Below are 16,324 nucleotides of genomic sequence, written 5' to 3'. Positions count from 1 at the left end.
ATGATGGATGGATGGGTGGATAGACGATGGATGGTAGGTGGATGGATGATGGATGGATGGTGGATAGATGATGGATGGTAGATGGATGGATGGTGGATAGATGGACGATAGGTAGATAATAGATATACCTGTCCACATACCTACATTGACATCTGCTGACACCTTTGCATTGCTCCCCTTTATGACACAGTTCTGCGTGCACACAGCCTTTGTCATGTGCTCACCAGTGCACGTCATGTGTACATGCTTTTGTTTCTGGCTATGGTTTTGCTGGGTGTATTAGCCTAGGTTAGCTGCCATAGCCTTTGAGGACTTGGAACCCATTTCTTCCAGGCTCTTCTGGATTTCCAAGTTTCCATTGAGACATCAGCTATTTTTCTGATGGGTTTCCCTTTATCTCTGACTCCTTTGTACTTCTGAGATGAATCTATAAGTCATTTTGTTAAAGCAGCGATGAGGATGCAGTAAGAGATTTTTCTTTTTTTTTTTTTTTTCCGAGACAGGTTTCTCTGTGTAGCCCTGGCTGTCCTGGAACTCACTCTGTAGACCAGGCTAGCCTCGAACTCTCGAACTCAGAAATCCACCTGCCTCTGCCTCCCAAGTGCTGGGATTAAAGGTGTGCGCCACCACCACCCGGCAAGAGATTTTTCAATTTAGTATTTTTATTATTTTATGTATATGGACATTTTGCCTACATATACATATGTGTACCATGTGTGTTCCTGGTGCCCACAGAAACCTGAAGAGGGTGTCAGATTCTCTAAAACTGGGGTCACCTACAGTTGTGAGCTGTCACGTGGTTGCTGAGAATCAAACCTCAGTGCTCTAGAAGATCAGCCAGTGAGTTCTGTTAACCACTGAGCCACCTCTAGTCCCCACTCCACCCCCAAGAGATGGTTCAAAGTCCAGGTAGATTGAATATAATCTTTAAGGTAGGGGACACCCTTCTTCACTGAGACAAATGTATGTGCAGCACATTCTGTTTGTGGAAGCCTTGCTTGTCGCCGAGACAGAGTCATGAAAACTGCTGCGCATGTTCTGTCTGGGGAGACACCATCCATCTTGGTAAGAACTCTGAAGCCGTAGTCAGAGCCCTTGAGCACAGTGAAGCACCATCCAGGAAGGCTTTCTGAACAAAGTATTTGAAGCACCTACTGGGTGTCCTGACCCAAGACTCCAGGCCTTCTGTGAGAATTCCATTAGCCTTAGGTGCACAGGGTTGAGAAGCAGCACTGGCTCGTGTGCTTGAGGTGTATCCTGGCACCTCACACTCCTCTCCCCTCCCTCTGTCCTCAGAGTCAGAAGTCCTGAACACAATGGCATTATGGCCTGAGCCCTGACTACTGGAGCCTGGGCTGCCTAATCTATGGGCCAATCAAGATGATCAAGGGCCAGTCACATTAAGAAACCACAAGAAGAAGAAATGGAGAGGAGATGAACTGCCGAGTGCTGGAGATTGAGGAGGTATACTCCTCCAAGTTCTCCCAAGAGGCCATGCCCATCTGCAACATGATGGGCTCCTGGTGAGCCCGATGCTGCCCAGAGGCTGCTGCCTAGTGGCTCCTGCCTGTGCCCAGAGCACCAGACTGGATGGGAACAGGACATATGAAGCTGTGGATGGTACAGTCCTCTACATCAGAATGGTTGATGCTCCTCGCTGTGGGTAGGATAGTCAGAAAGGCCTTGGAGAAAGCCTGGCATGTTGGGCAGGTTGCGCCATAAACCAATGTTACCCCATAAACCAAAGGATGAGAGTTGAGTAAACAGCCGTGCCAGGTATGAGGAACTCAGCAAAGGACACTTGGTTCACAAGCAAGGCCTTGAACTTGGGCCTCCTATTCTTTAAGCCCTGAACCCCAAACACTGGCTTAAGGCCAAGGACTGCAGGAGGATGGAGTCTTTGAATATCTTCTATTTTCCATCCACTATGCAGAAAGCTGGCCACAGCTTAGGTTCTGTGTGACCTAAGTGAATGGGCAGAGCATCCGTGTGAGGAGGATTGGACTGGCTGGAGTGGATGGACTAGGTAGGTCTGGATACTGAACAGCCAGAGGGAAGACAGAGTGGCGGGGACCATTAAGTCTTCCCTGGAGTGCTGTGCCTTCCCCCAGCCCAGGTGGGCACTGCTCCAGTGCTGGTTCCTGGTCCCTTCCTTTGATGTTGTATGGAGTCAGCCACTTCCTGCTCCTGCCCGGCTCTTGGGCTTCCAAGTCTTACCACAGAGAGCTGTCCTCTGATGTCAGCCATATGGAAACAGGAAGGGTCTGAGTGCCCAGCTCCACAGCCTATGCAAAGCCATGGACTACTTTCTCTTGGAGCCCCACTGTACTTAGAACAGCAGATGAGCAGCCCAGCCTGAAATGGACTCCTCCTCTTCTACCTCTGCAGCTCCAACTGGTCTTGGGGCAGGTTCAAGCCCAGGCTGGAACTTAGGGAAGGTCAAGGTTGAAAGTTTTCAGGAAATTAACTAAGCTTCTATACTCAAAGGGTCAGAAGACCCTGGGACCTAACTCCCTCATCCCCAGAGACCTCTGTCCTGCATCCATCCCTCGCCTGATCATTTCCTCTCACCGGTGTTGTCTTCGATTTTCTTCAGCCCTACTTTTAATAATGGTTGTTAGATGCTTTAACCTCCCTTCTAGCCCAATACTCACCAGAGGTAGGGGAAAAGAGAGGTTATTAGGATATGGGGGGAAATGGACCTATTTAGAAATTGTTCTTTGAAGCAAATTCTATCTGCGTTGCCAGGAAATCAGCCGTTCAGTTCACAGGTCAGCAGCGGCAGCTCGATCCACTCACACACACTTCAGGGATACAGTTCAGTAGTGTCAGGATAGCAAACATGAACCAGCAGTGGTGGCACAACCTAGCAGAAACAGCCATGCCTCCACCGAATCCGCACAAGTCAGCAGGAGTGACCAAGACCAGCAGGGACACCAGAAGTTCTCCGGCGAGCCTCTCTCAATGAAGTGAAGTTCAGCAAAGATTCGAGTCTAATGATACATTGTAGAGTCCTACTTACACTCCCTCCAGACATCACGTGTCCTCCAGGACCCACAGCACACCACCGGAAGATTTTTGGTGCACGGCTCTCTATGGAGTCACGACAAATGGAGCTCAACTACGCATGTAAGTTGAACCAATACATGTGTGTATCATTAGCGAAGAATCCTTCGTCACGTGGCCTTTCACATGTTCGCTTTAGCAAAACATCTGTTCACCTGTGTCTGCTTCAGTAAAACGTTCTTTGTCGTAACTGATTTTCCAAAAAAAAAAAAAAAAAAAAAAAAAAAAAAAACCAGAAGTTTCCATGTCACCCCAGCTTCATTTCTGTGTCATAGAGCTACAGGAGGGATTTGGCAATGAATCTGCCATCCATCTAGACTAAGTCTAGAAGAAGAGAAAGTGTCACTTTGCCAGTGACATATGTAAAAGGCACAGTGAGGAGCGGCATGCAGCTCAGAGACATACCCAAACCCCATAGCTTCTTCAAACTGTTCAGTATGGTCAAGGTGGACAACAGGAAGGACAGGCAGCACCGGTCAGGGGTGTGGAGAGAAGGCTCCAGTGATACTCAACTGTGCCATAGTCAGCTCTCTGTTCAGTGTGACAAGGCTGTAGAACAGGCATCACAGCCACGGTTAAGATATCACTGATGTCTTATATCATGGTCTCAAGAGACCTCAACAGAGACATGCTGAGAAGATGAGACAAAGATGGCCCCTACTTCTACCTTTCCCTGTACCTACACTGGCCCTCCAAACCTCTCCAACCCAGGCTTTGAGCTGGAGCATTTGGGACAACCAGGGACACCACTGTTCCTCTGCTGTCCCCTTGTGGCCACAAAAGGAAAGGCAGTGGCCAAGCCTCCTACTCTAGCCTGTGATTGCAAAGTATCAAATGGTTGAGCCCTCCTCACCTTTGCCGCAGGGAAGAACCACCAGAAGTCTCAAGCTTTGTTCTGTGTTTACTTGTGGACTGTGGTCTGAACCTCCTCATTCACAGCATCTCAGTCTGGCCACCGTGCCCTGACTCCTCCAGTGGGTTAGATTCAGGCTACTGTAGGGCCTGACCTGAGAACTGTGGAGGCATCTGCACAAACAGCAAGGAAACTGGTTTCCATCCATCTTGACAGCCTTGACCTCGAGGTCCAGAAGATCACACATCTAACTGCCCTGTGCCCTGGATCCAATCCTGAGGCCCAGACCTGTGCCATCCTTAGCCCCACCCCCACCCCACCCCAGCACGATCTCTGGACAGTCCCTACCTTTGAGCCCTCCAGACCTCTGAGTCTCCCTGTCATTCCAGCTCACCTGTAGTCCTTCACCTCCAGGGAACCCACTCTGCCTTCTCCCACCCCACCCACACCTCCAATGGGGCTGACGTGCACCTGGTAGCATGCTGTCAAACTGATAACACTGTGGGCGGGTGTTTTGTTCCATCTGTATATAGTATCTTAGAAGTATACAAATGTTGAATTAATAGTCAAATTTTTAAATGAAGAAATTTCACATTAAAACCCTGGTTTTCTGGTGCTCCTTGTGGAGGGCAGAAGAAGTCTTAACTAGCTGCCATTCCCGCTCGGCAGGAGCTGATGAGCAAACAGCCCAACCTTGCTTTTCCACCTGCCTCTCACCTTTGTCATTCTCAATGATGCTACCAATCTTCCAGCACTGTGGGCTCCAGGGCTGCAGTAGCAGGCTTAGCAACTGCACGACCATGAATCTTTTGTTTCTTGGGATGAGACAACATAGCCCAGTTCTTTACATCTGGAAAATATTAGCTCAGAGCTGTAGAAATGGCTCAGTAGGTAAAGCATTTCTCACACAAGCCTGGTGACCTGCATTGGGTTCCTGGAACCTTATGTGTAAGGTAGAGGGATGAAATCAACTCTATAAAGCTGTCCTCTAACCTCCACACACACACTGTGGCACATACACTCACACATAACAATAAGTGAATGTTTTAAAACCAAATAAAATATAAGAGAATTCCGGATGTGAGCACTGACCTGAGCCACTGATTGGGCACCCTGGGGGTGACTGAGGGTGTGGCTTAGTCTTTACAAGGATGTGCCTGCCCTGCTGCCACCTCAAGTCTTCTATTTGGGGAGACATGCCCCTCCTGACTGTGAGTTCTAGGAGGTGATACTGCAGAGGCTAGAGGGACATTTGGAGGAACCACGGCACAGATGTCCCTTTGCCCTTCTGGCCTCTGAGCAGATGGAAAGTCCCAAGCACATGGCCTCATAGGAATCTCCTATCATGTTCACCAAAGACTCAAAGTAGAGGCTAGGCCACTAGGAGGAAGGGGCTGCTGGAGTCAAGAGTCGCCTGTCTTTGGGAACATAAACTTTAAGTGCCTGGAGGCTGGGACTTGTTGGACCCTCCATTCATTCCAAATGTGAGTAGCTACCACAGCTACAAGGACTATCAAAGCCTTCGCTCTCCACATGCTTCCTGACTACCTAGTGTTGTGCCCCATGCCGGCCTAAATCAGCCAATCCTGCTAGCTTCCTTGGATAGTGAAGACTGCCCACTTTCCCTGCCTGTGCTCTGGTTACTCTGTACCAGTGCCACAGATCTCAGTGTCAGGACGGGGCTTGGGGGAGTGGGCATGAGTTCTGGAGCCCCACATTGGTTGTTCAGAGACTTGGGTACTCTCCTAGGTGTGGAGGACCTGGACAAACCCCACTAACCTTCAGTTCCTCACCTGCCAATGAAGCCCATGATGCCTCCACTCTCCTAACCTACCACAGACGCTGAAGAGTGAAATGAGACCTGGATGTAAACTACTATCATGAACACGTAGGACTGACACATGTGGTTCCACTCCTGAGTGTCTACTGTCTAGGTCAATTAAGATGCAGCTTGAAGACACCCTATTGGCTCTATATAGCCCAGGCTCACAGTCAGAGGTCCAAAAGAGCACCACCCAGCAAGACCTGTTGGTGCCTGTGTATCTTCAAAGCCTCAGTGGATTGAGAACCATTGGCCACGGTTGAGGGATGGAGCCAAATAATGACTGTGGAAGCTACGTGAGCACGGGGGTGGGGAGCACGGGGGTGGGGAGCACAGGGGTGGGGAGCACGGGGGTGGGGGAGCACAGGGGCAGGGAGCACGGGGGTGGGGAGCATGAGAGTGGGAACTGCCTTGCTGCAGCTCTTGAAAGTTGGCAGATATGGTACAGATCTCTTCCCAACCCTCTGCTCAACCACTGAAGGATGTGAGCCTGCAGCAGACCCAGGATGGGAGTGGAGTATTGACACCACAGCAATTGGCAAATAATACGAATCAGAGATCTCCAAGAGACCCTCTTTCAGGTGTTAACTATTTGTTAGCACAGCTCCAAGGATGTGAGGAGCGGTCCTTACATCTTTGGCATCCTCTCTTAGATGGAAGTTCCCTGATGATCAGGATAAGGGGCAGCAGAGGATGTGGGGAGCCAGGATTCCCTGGTGGTTGATGTGTTTATAAAAAGATAAAGAGAGAAAAATATGTTCTATAGAGGTGTAGTCAGGTATGGGGTAGGGTGTGTGTGTGTGTGTGTGTGTGTGTGTGTGTGTGTGTGTGTGTAGGGGCTAAGGGACAAGTTTGAGTGTCATCTTTAGGAATACTATCCACCTTCACTGAGACAGGGCCTCTCCTTGGTTAGGAGTGCTCATTTAGGTGAGACTGGATGGCCAGGGGTCCCCAGGGATCCTCCTGTATCTGCCTTCTCAGAGCAGGGATCACAAGTACACATCAACACACCCAGTTTTCTGAGGGTGTTGGGTTTTGAACTTAGGTACTCATGCTAACGATGCAAGCAGTGTGCTACTGGATGAGCCGTCTGCCCCTCCCTCTTTTGAGAGAGGGTCTTGTGTAGTCCAGGCTTGCTTTTCAGATGAGCTGAGGATGCCCTTGAATTTCTGACCCTTTTGCTTCCACATCCTAAGTGCTGGGATTATAGTTGTGTGCAGTAACATCCTGTTCCTATGGTGCTGGGGACCAAACCATGCATGCTAGAGAAGCATTCAACCAGATAAGCAGCCCCAAACCAGAACCTTTACTTTTCTTCCTCTCTCTCTCTAGGTGATTCCAAACAGGCAACCAGTTTTGAGAGCCATTGCTGTGACTGACATTCCCAGTGCACACTCATGGCCACCTCACAGGCGGCATTTGCAGAACTTCCCGACAATCTCCCCAGTGTCAGAAAGCATCCCCTGGTCAACCCCACGATGCAGCTTCTCTGGTGGGTGATCATGGGTACTGTTTAGACACAGAAGGATAGACAGAGAGAAAGAGAGGGGAGGGGGAAGGAGAGACAGAGACAGAGAGAGACACAAGCACACACAGAAACAGAGAGAGACAGACAGACGACAGACGGACAGTACTAGTCTTATACCCAGGCTACAAACAGCCTTGGACCAAGTCTGGGCACCAGGATTTTATGTTTTTAAGTTTGTTGAGAGCCATGGAATGGCCACTGCTCTGTTTAGAGTAACAGCAAGAACACAGCAGTCATTTCTTGGTCAGTGTCCCATGTTGTAGAGGAGTTGAGCACCCAATCTGAGGTTTGCCAAAGGACCAGAGCCACACTCCTGACCTTTGGGCTATCTGTTACTATGGTGATTGAATGAGATCATGCATGACACAGGATGTATTTCTCAGTCTCTCCACAGGCTCCAGGCTCTGTGCCAGGCCCCAGGGGACACATGGTGAATAGGACACTGGGTTATTTCTATCGTTGAAGTCTCAGCCTGAAAAATCCAAGTGTCAGCAACCACCCCTTAAATAGAAGTGAGACTGGGAGTCACAGAAAGCACAGGAGACTGGAGGAGAAGGTGAAGTAGCAGAGATATCTCCAGAGTGCTGGCTGGGCAAGGCTGGAAAGAGAACCTCTAGGTCACAGGGTGGTGTGTGGAAAGAAACATCTCTGGTCACATCTCTGGTCACTGATGCACCTAGCTATCCAGGACTGCCCTGGCTTTAGCACTGAAAGTCTTGTGCCTGGAACAAAAGGAGACAGTTGATCACCCTTGGAACGACAATGGTGCCCCACCAGGTTTAAGAGTCCCTCAGCTTGCTAAAGCCAGTGGTTTTTAAGAGAGCTCTGTTGTATTTTGATATTTCTGTTATTTATTATTTTTAGGAGCTGTGTACTGGTGATAAAGACTTGTCGTGAGTCCTAAGTGTCCCAAACTAAGGGACCATTGAGAAATGAGAGTCAGGTTCCATCCTGAGTGACTGCCTCTAAGCCTCCAGAGTCGAGGGAGCCTTATCCAGGCTCTGGCTGGGTGCTAGAGTAGCCACTAGATCATGACACCCTCATGGGACCCCACAGATTTGCTGGGCCGTGTAATGTGATGGAAGTCATCTCTTTACATAGCTCCCTGGATCCTCCTGAATCTCTCTGAAATGCAGCTGCTGATTCCTGTATGGTGTCTGCCCAGGGGACTGTTCTGCAGCTCCTGATTTGTGTTTGGTATTTGTTAGTGGACTGGACTGAAAAACAAAGATTAGAATTGCCCCAAAGAACTATTTCTAAACAGGTCCACTTCCCCCATGATCTAATAACTTTTCTTTTCACTCCCTCTGATGGGTGTTGGGATAGAGGAGAGGTTGAACCCTTATTAAAGTAGGTTGAGAAAAATTTATTCCTATAACAACTCCAGGCTCAGTTGGTCAAGTGGTTGCCATGCAAACAGGAGGATCTAAATTCAATTCCCAAAACCCCCATGGAAAAGCTGGGCAGGTGGTGGCGTCCATTTATAACCCTTATGATAAGGAGGCAGAGATGGATGGGTTCTCTGAACAAGGCCAGACTAGCCTATTTGGTTAGCTACAGGCCAGTGAGAAACCCTGTCTCACAAAACAAGGTGAATGGCACTGAGGCCTGACACCCAACGTTGACCTCTGTCCTCCACAATCACGTACACTGTGGATATACACTTGTCCACATGAGCACACACATGAATACACAATAAAGTGTCTATCAGTCTTTGGTACACGAAAAGAATTTTAAGAGAGCTCCTGACTACCACCCATTAAGGTCAAAGTTGGTTAAACCAAGAAGCATTTGCTGTCTCATCATTCTGGAGTCTGAAGGTTTGGGTAAAGAAGGCAATGGAGGTATGAAGAACAGCAGTTCTGCAGCCTTGGGCATTAGAAGGTTCCGAAATAGGGCAGAGGCCTATGATGATAGTCTTCATAACCTAGGAGTATGTCTCCTTCCCTGGGAAGAATGTGCCTGGCCAGATGGAGGCCTTGGAGAAGGACATCTAGAGTGAGTCAGAGGTGTCCCTTCTGGGAATTCCCACCATGGGGCTGGAGGAGGGGCCAGATCTTATACTCCAGACCACACTCTTGGAATCTAGGCTCAAGAAGGCTCAGGGAGAGCTTCTACCATTGTTCAAGCAGTTTTCTTTTTCTTTTGTGAGCTTATGGAGAAGTGCAAGCCCCAAACAACCCTTTCCTCTGATCCTCCTAGGCTCTCTAGTGAACGCTCTGTGAATGAGATCCAGGAAAGGAAGGTCAACAAGAGAAACGCATACACAAGAGGATGATGGGTACCTCACCCTACACACAGGAGCATTCAGAGCAATATCTCAAGAATTTGGCCAAATTCCATCCAAGCATCCTCATGCTTCGTGATGTGAGAAAACATATAAACAGGCAAACATGCAAGTGGGCGACATCCATGTGATTCCTCAGATGCCATCCTTCGGTATCTAAAGATGTCCCTCATAAACTGGAGAGGAGACAGTTTTACAAACCCCATCCTGCAGCAAAATAGAGGTTGCTTGGTGCATAGAGGCACTTACAAAGCTAATTGGCTTTAGTGGAAAAGCATAGGGCTATGCTTAGCCCTGCTTCTCCATTGCCTTTGAGCTCCAACTAACCCTCATGCTAAAGAGACGCATCCCGCCATCTTCTGGCTATCCTTATCACTGTGGTATGAGCCGTTTCCTCCACCACCCCAAGAATTTGCCCAGATAGCAAGCTAACAATAACCCTCTGTCTGCATATGGAGATGGGGGCCCAGAGTGAGAGGAAGACGCCAAGGACTCATTCACCTGCCCAGTGTGACCCCATTTCCCAGGTCCTGCCACAGTCTTGAACAGCAGTGCTTTTACTTGGTCAGCCTTGTCATGGGCTGGGTCATGTTCCCTCTCTTTCATGTTGCTTGCTGATCCCTGGCTGGAAGGTGGGGGAAAGCCTTTGCTTAACACTGTTACGTCAGGATCAGTTCTGAGTAGAGGATCCTGGGAAATGGCACACTCTTCATCCGGCATCCCCTGAGATAGATGCTCTAAGGAACCCCTGGTCCCTTTATCAAGTGGTATAGAACTTTCATGTCATTGGCAGGCTCCTCCCACAAGTCTTAAATCCTCTCTGTCTCCTCACCATACACATCATAATGGCAGTGCTCTTTAGTTGTCAAACTTCATTGCTTAGGGAAAGCAACAAGAAAAAAAATGTTTGAATATATTTAGGACAAACGTGATTTTCAAATATTTTCTACTCAGAACTATAGTCTGCTGTCTTGTTGCATTTAAAAAGGTCCTCTGGGCTGGAGAGATGGCTGACTGCTCTTTCAGAGGTCCTGAGTTCAATTCCCAGCAACCACATGGTGGCTCACAACCATCTGTAATGGGATCTGATGCCATCTTCTGGTGCGTCTGAAGACAGCTACAGTGTACTCATATAAATATAATAAATACATCTTTTCAATAATAAAAAGGCCCCCTGGGGCCAGATGTGGTAGCATACACCTATCATTCTGGCCCTTTGGGAGCTGAGGTCACCTGGGCTATGCAGTAAGACCCTATCTTAAAGAAAACAAAAGTTTGCTTCCTGAGTTCGCATTCGGACCCCTGGCTTATCAAAGCCTTGCTTTCTGGGAAAAGTGGGACAGGAAGAAGCTGTTTGCTCACTTGACGCCTAGAGGGAAATCTGGAAGAGGTATTGGTCAGGGAGGTGGGTGAAGACCATCCAGGATCCCCCTGGGAAGAAGGCCCTAACCCAGACTCTTCTGAAGATTTCAGGTTCTTGGATTCCATAGAGGACAAAGACAGCCGCCATTGTAGCTAAGTGCTTGAAAAGTGGGCATGTGAGGGTCCACTGGCCTGGAGCCGCTCCCAGAGGAGAGCCAGTCTTGAAGAAGTCAGGTTTGGACCTGAGGCCTCCAGCCCCCCAGCTGTTTCCTCAGCATCCAAGAGGAGCAAACACACAAATTACAGGTTGACAGGAGGTAGCCCGTTCCTGCCTCTTGCTGAGTAGGGTCCATGATATATTTGTTTTAGGATTTCCTTGGGTTTTGAGGGCAAACAGTCTATCCCATTTGGGAAGGCATGGAAGTGGGTGGCTTTATGGTAACAGGAAAGTGTAGCATCTTGCTCACATCTGAGTGTGCAAGGGAGCAAAGAGTTCCCTCCCTATCTCTCACTTTCTTCCTAGTTTTGAGATGACCCCTCACTAAGTTGCCTGGTCTGGCCTTGACCTCATGCTTGAGACCTTGAACTCAGCTTCCCGAGTAAAATGGCTGGGATGACAGGCTCCAGGCTTAGCAGATAGCTTCCCTTCAGTAGCGCAGTGCCTTTGTTAGACATAACCAGTCAGTATGAGTGCATCATTATGTGGTAAAACAGTGTGTGTTAGGGCTTGCACTTTGAGATGCACAGTTCTATGAGTTTGGACAAATTATGGCATGTATCCTCTATGACAGCATCATACTAAAATAAAGATTTGTTGCCCTAAAAATCTTACATTCTACACAGTCATCCTTCCCTGCTCCCTGGGACATTTCTAGAGAATTATTAGCACCTAATTTATTCTTTGAACCAGGTTGTCCTCTTCCTGGTTCCCTCATTTGTGAATATCATAAATGTTTAGCATGTTTATGTTTTTGCTTGAAGCCTGCTGACTTGACTCTGAAAATGATGCCTTTACCATGAGAGATGTAAAAGGAAAGGACAATATGCTTACCTCCCAGAGACACTTGCAAAGACCCTAGTGATAAGAGTGGATCAGAATTACACACACACACACACACACACACACACACACACACACACACACTGCTGTGTGTATCCTTCACTAGAATAGTGGGAAGCAAGCAGGGGAGAAGGAAGAGAGGGGGGAAGGAGAGCCTCTGAATAAGCTGACAGTGGCAGATTGACAGGAGAAAATCTAGTTTGTATGCACAGGGAGTGCAGAGCGATTTCCCAGCTTCCCAGGGAGGTTCAGATGTAGATGTTCGTCTTCCTAGAGAGGGGGAAATAGGAGAGTGGATGGACTCCAAGAGTAAAGAGTGACTTGCGAATGATTCTCTTGGAAGTTAGTGAGACTGGAAGACTGATGATAGCTTGTGATTAGATGCATGGACAAATGGCTGGGTGACTATGGTTCCCAGAACAAGACCATTGCTTTGTGTAGCTACACGGATGGGAAGGTGAATGGGTGGATCGACCTGTTGTGTGTTGTGTTCAAGGTGTATGGACAGATGTGTAGATGCATGAGTGAATGGGTAGACTGGTGAATAGTGCATGCATGGATGCATGGGTGATTGGGTGCATGGAGGCATGCATGCATGATGGGTGCATATATACATGGATGGATAACGGGTGCATGAATGGACAGATGGGTGGATGGCTATGGTGCTAGGGACAACATCAGCTCCATCTGCATTCACAGTGGGGACATGCTGTTACAAAGGCAGAGCAGATTTTCCCCAGAAAATGTTAGAATGACATCTTATGACCATACAGGTGGCACTGGCCCTGTGGAATCAGTGTGGGGTTCAGCTAATTCTAGTCCACGTTCATGGTGTGGAAGCATCTCTGTGTGGTCCTCTCCACTGTAACAATGTGACTACAGAGTGGGCATTCTGAGCTGTAGTGGGGTGAGTCACCTCGGTCTCTATGCAAGTCCATTTATGTTCTAAAGTATCCAGCAGAGCATTCAGCAGGGTTCCATTAATCCTTCTGGAAAGTTGCTGTGACTCAGGGAGCGAAGAAACAGCGTTAGAACTGGGCTCAGTGTCCTCTCTGGAGGCCAAAGGGCCTTGTGCACAGTCTGTCTCCAGCCATGAGCAGAAAGGAAAGGGTTTTTTCCTCATCTATTGTTTTTTTAAGATTACACTTTTTGTTTTTTAAATTATGTTTACATGTGTGCATGTGTGTAGGTATGTGCATATATGTGTAGGTGCCCATAGAATCTAGAAGAGGGTGGTAGATCCCCTGAAGCTGGAGTTACTGACAGTTGTGAGCCTCCCAACCTGGGTCCTGGGAACTGAGCCTGGGTCATTCTGCAAGAGCAGTGCATGCTGTTTAACCACTGGGCCATTTCTCCATGTGAGACAGTCCCATGTAGCCCAGGCTGGCCCCAAACTCAATATGTAGCCAAGGATGACCTTGAACTTCTGATTTTTCTGCCTGAATCTCCTGAGTGCTGTGGCACACAGGACTGAGTTAATTGTCACCAGGAAGCCTTTTCTAAAATTGTACTGTACTTATATATGTAATCCTAAAACAAACTGCCTAGTGCCACTCTAGATGTTTGAACCAGTACAGGTTACTGAGTTGTGTTGAACTGGATTTCCTTCTTGCCCCATGAGGATTATTACTCTGTAGCCTCGGCGGGTCTCACCCTGGACTCCAGCTTCTACTTCTCCAGCCTGCCTACCTTGCCCTGGACCTCACAAGAGCATCTCACCTCTGAACTATAGACTCAGAGTCATGGCTGCCTCCTGCCTGAACAGCTCCTGACCTCACATGGCCACCTGGTTCTTTCAGCCTCTGCCCCTGCTGCCAAGCACAGAGCTAATCCTCCATCCCACTGGAAGCCCAATTCGAGGCAGGGACTGAGTCTGTGGTAGACCCTAACACATGCAAGGTGGGTTCCCTCTGAGAGTGAGAATTCTCAGAGGAGTAAGGGCTGCTACATAAAGTGCTTCTACTTGAGTAAAAATCTGCTCCAAGGTTAGGTCAGAAGGCTGCCAACCCAGTCCCTACAAGCTATGCTAGTGTCTCACTGCTGTGACAAAATATCTGATGTAAGGGAAGATTTAATTTGGCTCCTAGTTTCAAAAGAGGTTTCAGTCCATGGCTGACTGGATCCGTTGCTTTGAGTCTGGAGTGAGGAAGGACATGATGGTGGGGTGGGGAGTCTGTGGCAGAGAAGGCTGCCCACACCATGCCAGGTTGGAAGCAGTAGGAGATAGGAAGGCGCAGAGGACAAGATGTGACTTTTAGAGGCACACCCCTAGTGATCCATTCCCTCCAACCAGACCCCATTTCTCAAAGTTCCCAGTAGCCCTTTAAGCTGAAGACCAAGCACCCAACACATGAGCCTAGGGCTTCTAGTTTGTTTCTGTGTTGTGATAAAAACACCCTGACCAAAACAACTTAAGGAGTAGTTTGTTTTAGCTTAAGGTTTCAGAAGGAGGGTCTGTAATGGGTGAAGATACACTCTGGTGGCAGGAGCAGGAAGCTATCTGATCCACATTGTTCTCCACACGCAGGAAGCAGAGGCAGAGAGCAGGAATCCTCCTCTGGGGTTGGGCTAGGAATCCTCAAAACCTATGTCCAGAAACACAACTCCTCCAGCAAGGTTACACCTCTTAAATATTCTATATCCTCCCCTAAACAGCTGGGGCCCAAGTCTTTAACTACATAAGCCTAGAGGGGACATTTCTCACTCAAACCTAGCCAGGGGTCTGCTGTGTCCCTGATGCCCCACAGCACACTGATGGAAAGGGAATCAGTACCAAATGGTGCTCATGATGTTGCCAGCACCACATGGGATCTGTGCTTGCCCAAGGCTGGATCATCCTGCCGAGTGGTGGGCAGGTTCTCCACACAGGCATGTGGGTGCTTTTCTCCTGCCTCTCCCATATGCCCTGCTGCTCTCTGCAAGCTGGAAAGATGGGTGTGGGGGCTGTAGGGACTCCTAAAAGTAAGCTTATTATCATCATTATTTTTAAGTGTTTGACCAATGTAATACATTATAAATCAAAAAGCACTACAGGTCTCAATTGCCTTTCCACCTCCTGGTCCAGCTCTTGCAATACATTTTAGACATCTGACCTCCATTCCCACAAGAAAAGGAATATGTGTTAGTATAAGCCACTAAATTTATGGTAGTTGTTATAGCAGTCATAGTAAGCTAAAACAATATTCCTTTAAATGAGAAAAGATTATACTTTATAAGCTTGGTATTCCATAAGTCATTATGTTTGCGTCTTTATTTCCCCATTGGGATCTATATGTTGTCAGTAAAATTACATTTGAGAACCCCTGTCACTGTCCAGCAAACCAAAGCAAACATGAAGAGCCTACGTGGCCCACTCTTGGAAAAGAAAGATCAGGGGCCTGGTGTGGTTTTCAGGGTGGGCCTTTGAGCCAAAGCAGCTGGTGTATCAACAGGTTCTACAGACCACTGGTTGCATTAACTGGGGCAAGCTGTTACTGTTCCTGTTGTTTTAGGTATGGTTTGTCACTTCAGGGTTTATGTGCTAGAGGCTTAGTCCCCAGAGTAATGGTACCAAGGTGTGGTAGAACCTTTAAGAGGTTGGACCTAGTAACAGGATATTAGATCCCTGGGCATCATGCTTGGAAGGAACTAACGTCACTCTGTGGTGTAGTTTAGGGGCCAGCACAATGTTCAATGGGTAAAATGCTACCAAATCCTAGTGGGCTGAGTTTGGCTTCCCAGAACCCGTGTAAAAAGCAGACACAAAAGCACTTATCTGTAATCCCAGTGCTTCTGTGGGGAGATGGGAGGCAGGGATAGGCGAATCCCTGGGGCTCATGGGTAACTAGCCAGGTGTATGTATGCACTGGCAAACAATAAGAGACCCTGTCTCGGACAAGGTAGACGACAATGTCGGAAACCTAAGGTTGTCTTATGACCTCTACATGTGGTTTGTGGAATGTGCAGGTGCCCTCTCCCAACACACACACACACACACACACACACACACACACACACACACACTTCTACTGGGCAGGTTGTTGAAATAATAAAACAAGCAAAAGAGTGGGCTAGGTCTTATGGACTGGGCTGCTACCTTCAGAACAGCTACTGGAATTTTCCAGCTTTCTGGGCTTACCATTTTGCCTCAGCTCCCTCCATGATGTCCACCATGACTTGACGGAACACGAGGCCCTCACCAGATGGGACTTGGACTTTCTTTCTCTAAAACCATTCCTACAATAAGCTTTTCTTTATGTTTACCCAGCTTTTGGCATTTTGTCATAATAACATAAAGCAGACCAGAATCATTGCCTAAAATGCAAATCTCTTCATCTGTAACAGTTCGAACGTTTGCTACACCACAT

The sequence above is a fragment of the Grammomys surdaster genome, unplaced genomic scaffold, assembly GCF_004785775.1.
Source record: "Grammomys surdaster isolate TR1022 unplaced genomic scaffold, NIH_TR_1.0 192, whole genome shotgun sequence".
Classification (NCBI taxonomy): domain Eukaryota; kingdom Metazoa; phylum Chordata; class Mammalia; order Rodentia; family Muridae; genus Grammomys; species Grammomys surdaster.
The sequence above is the reverse complement of the archived record's forward strand: the minus strand, read 5'-3'. Positions refer to the sequence as shown.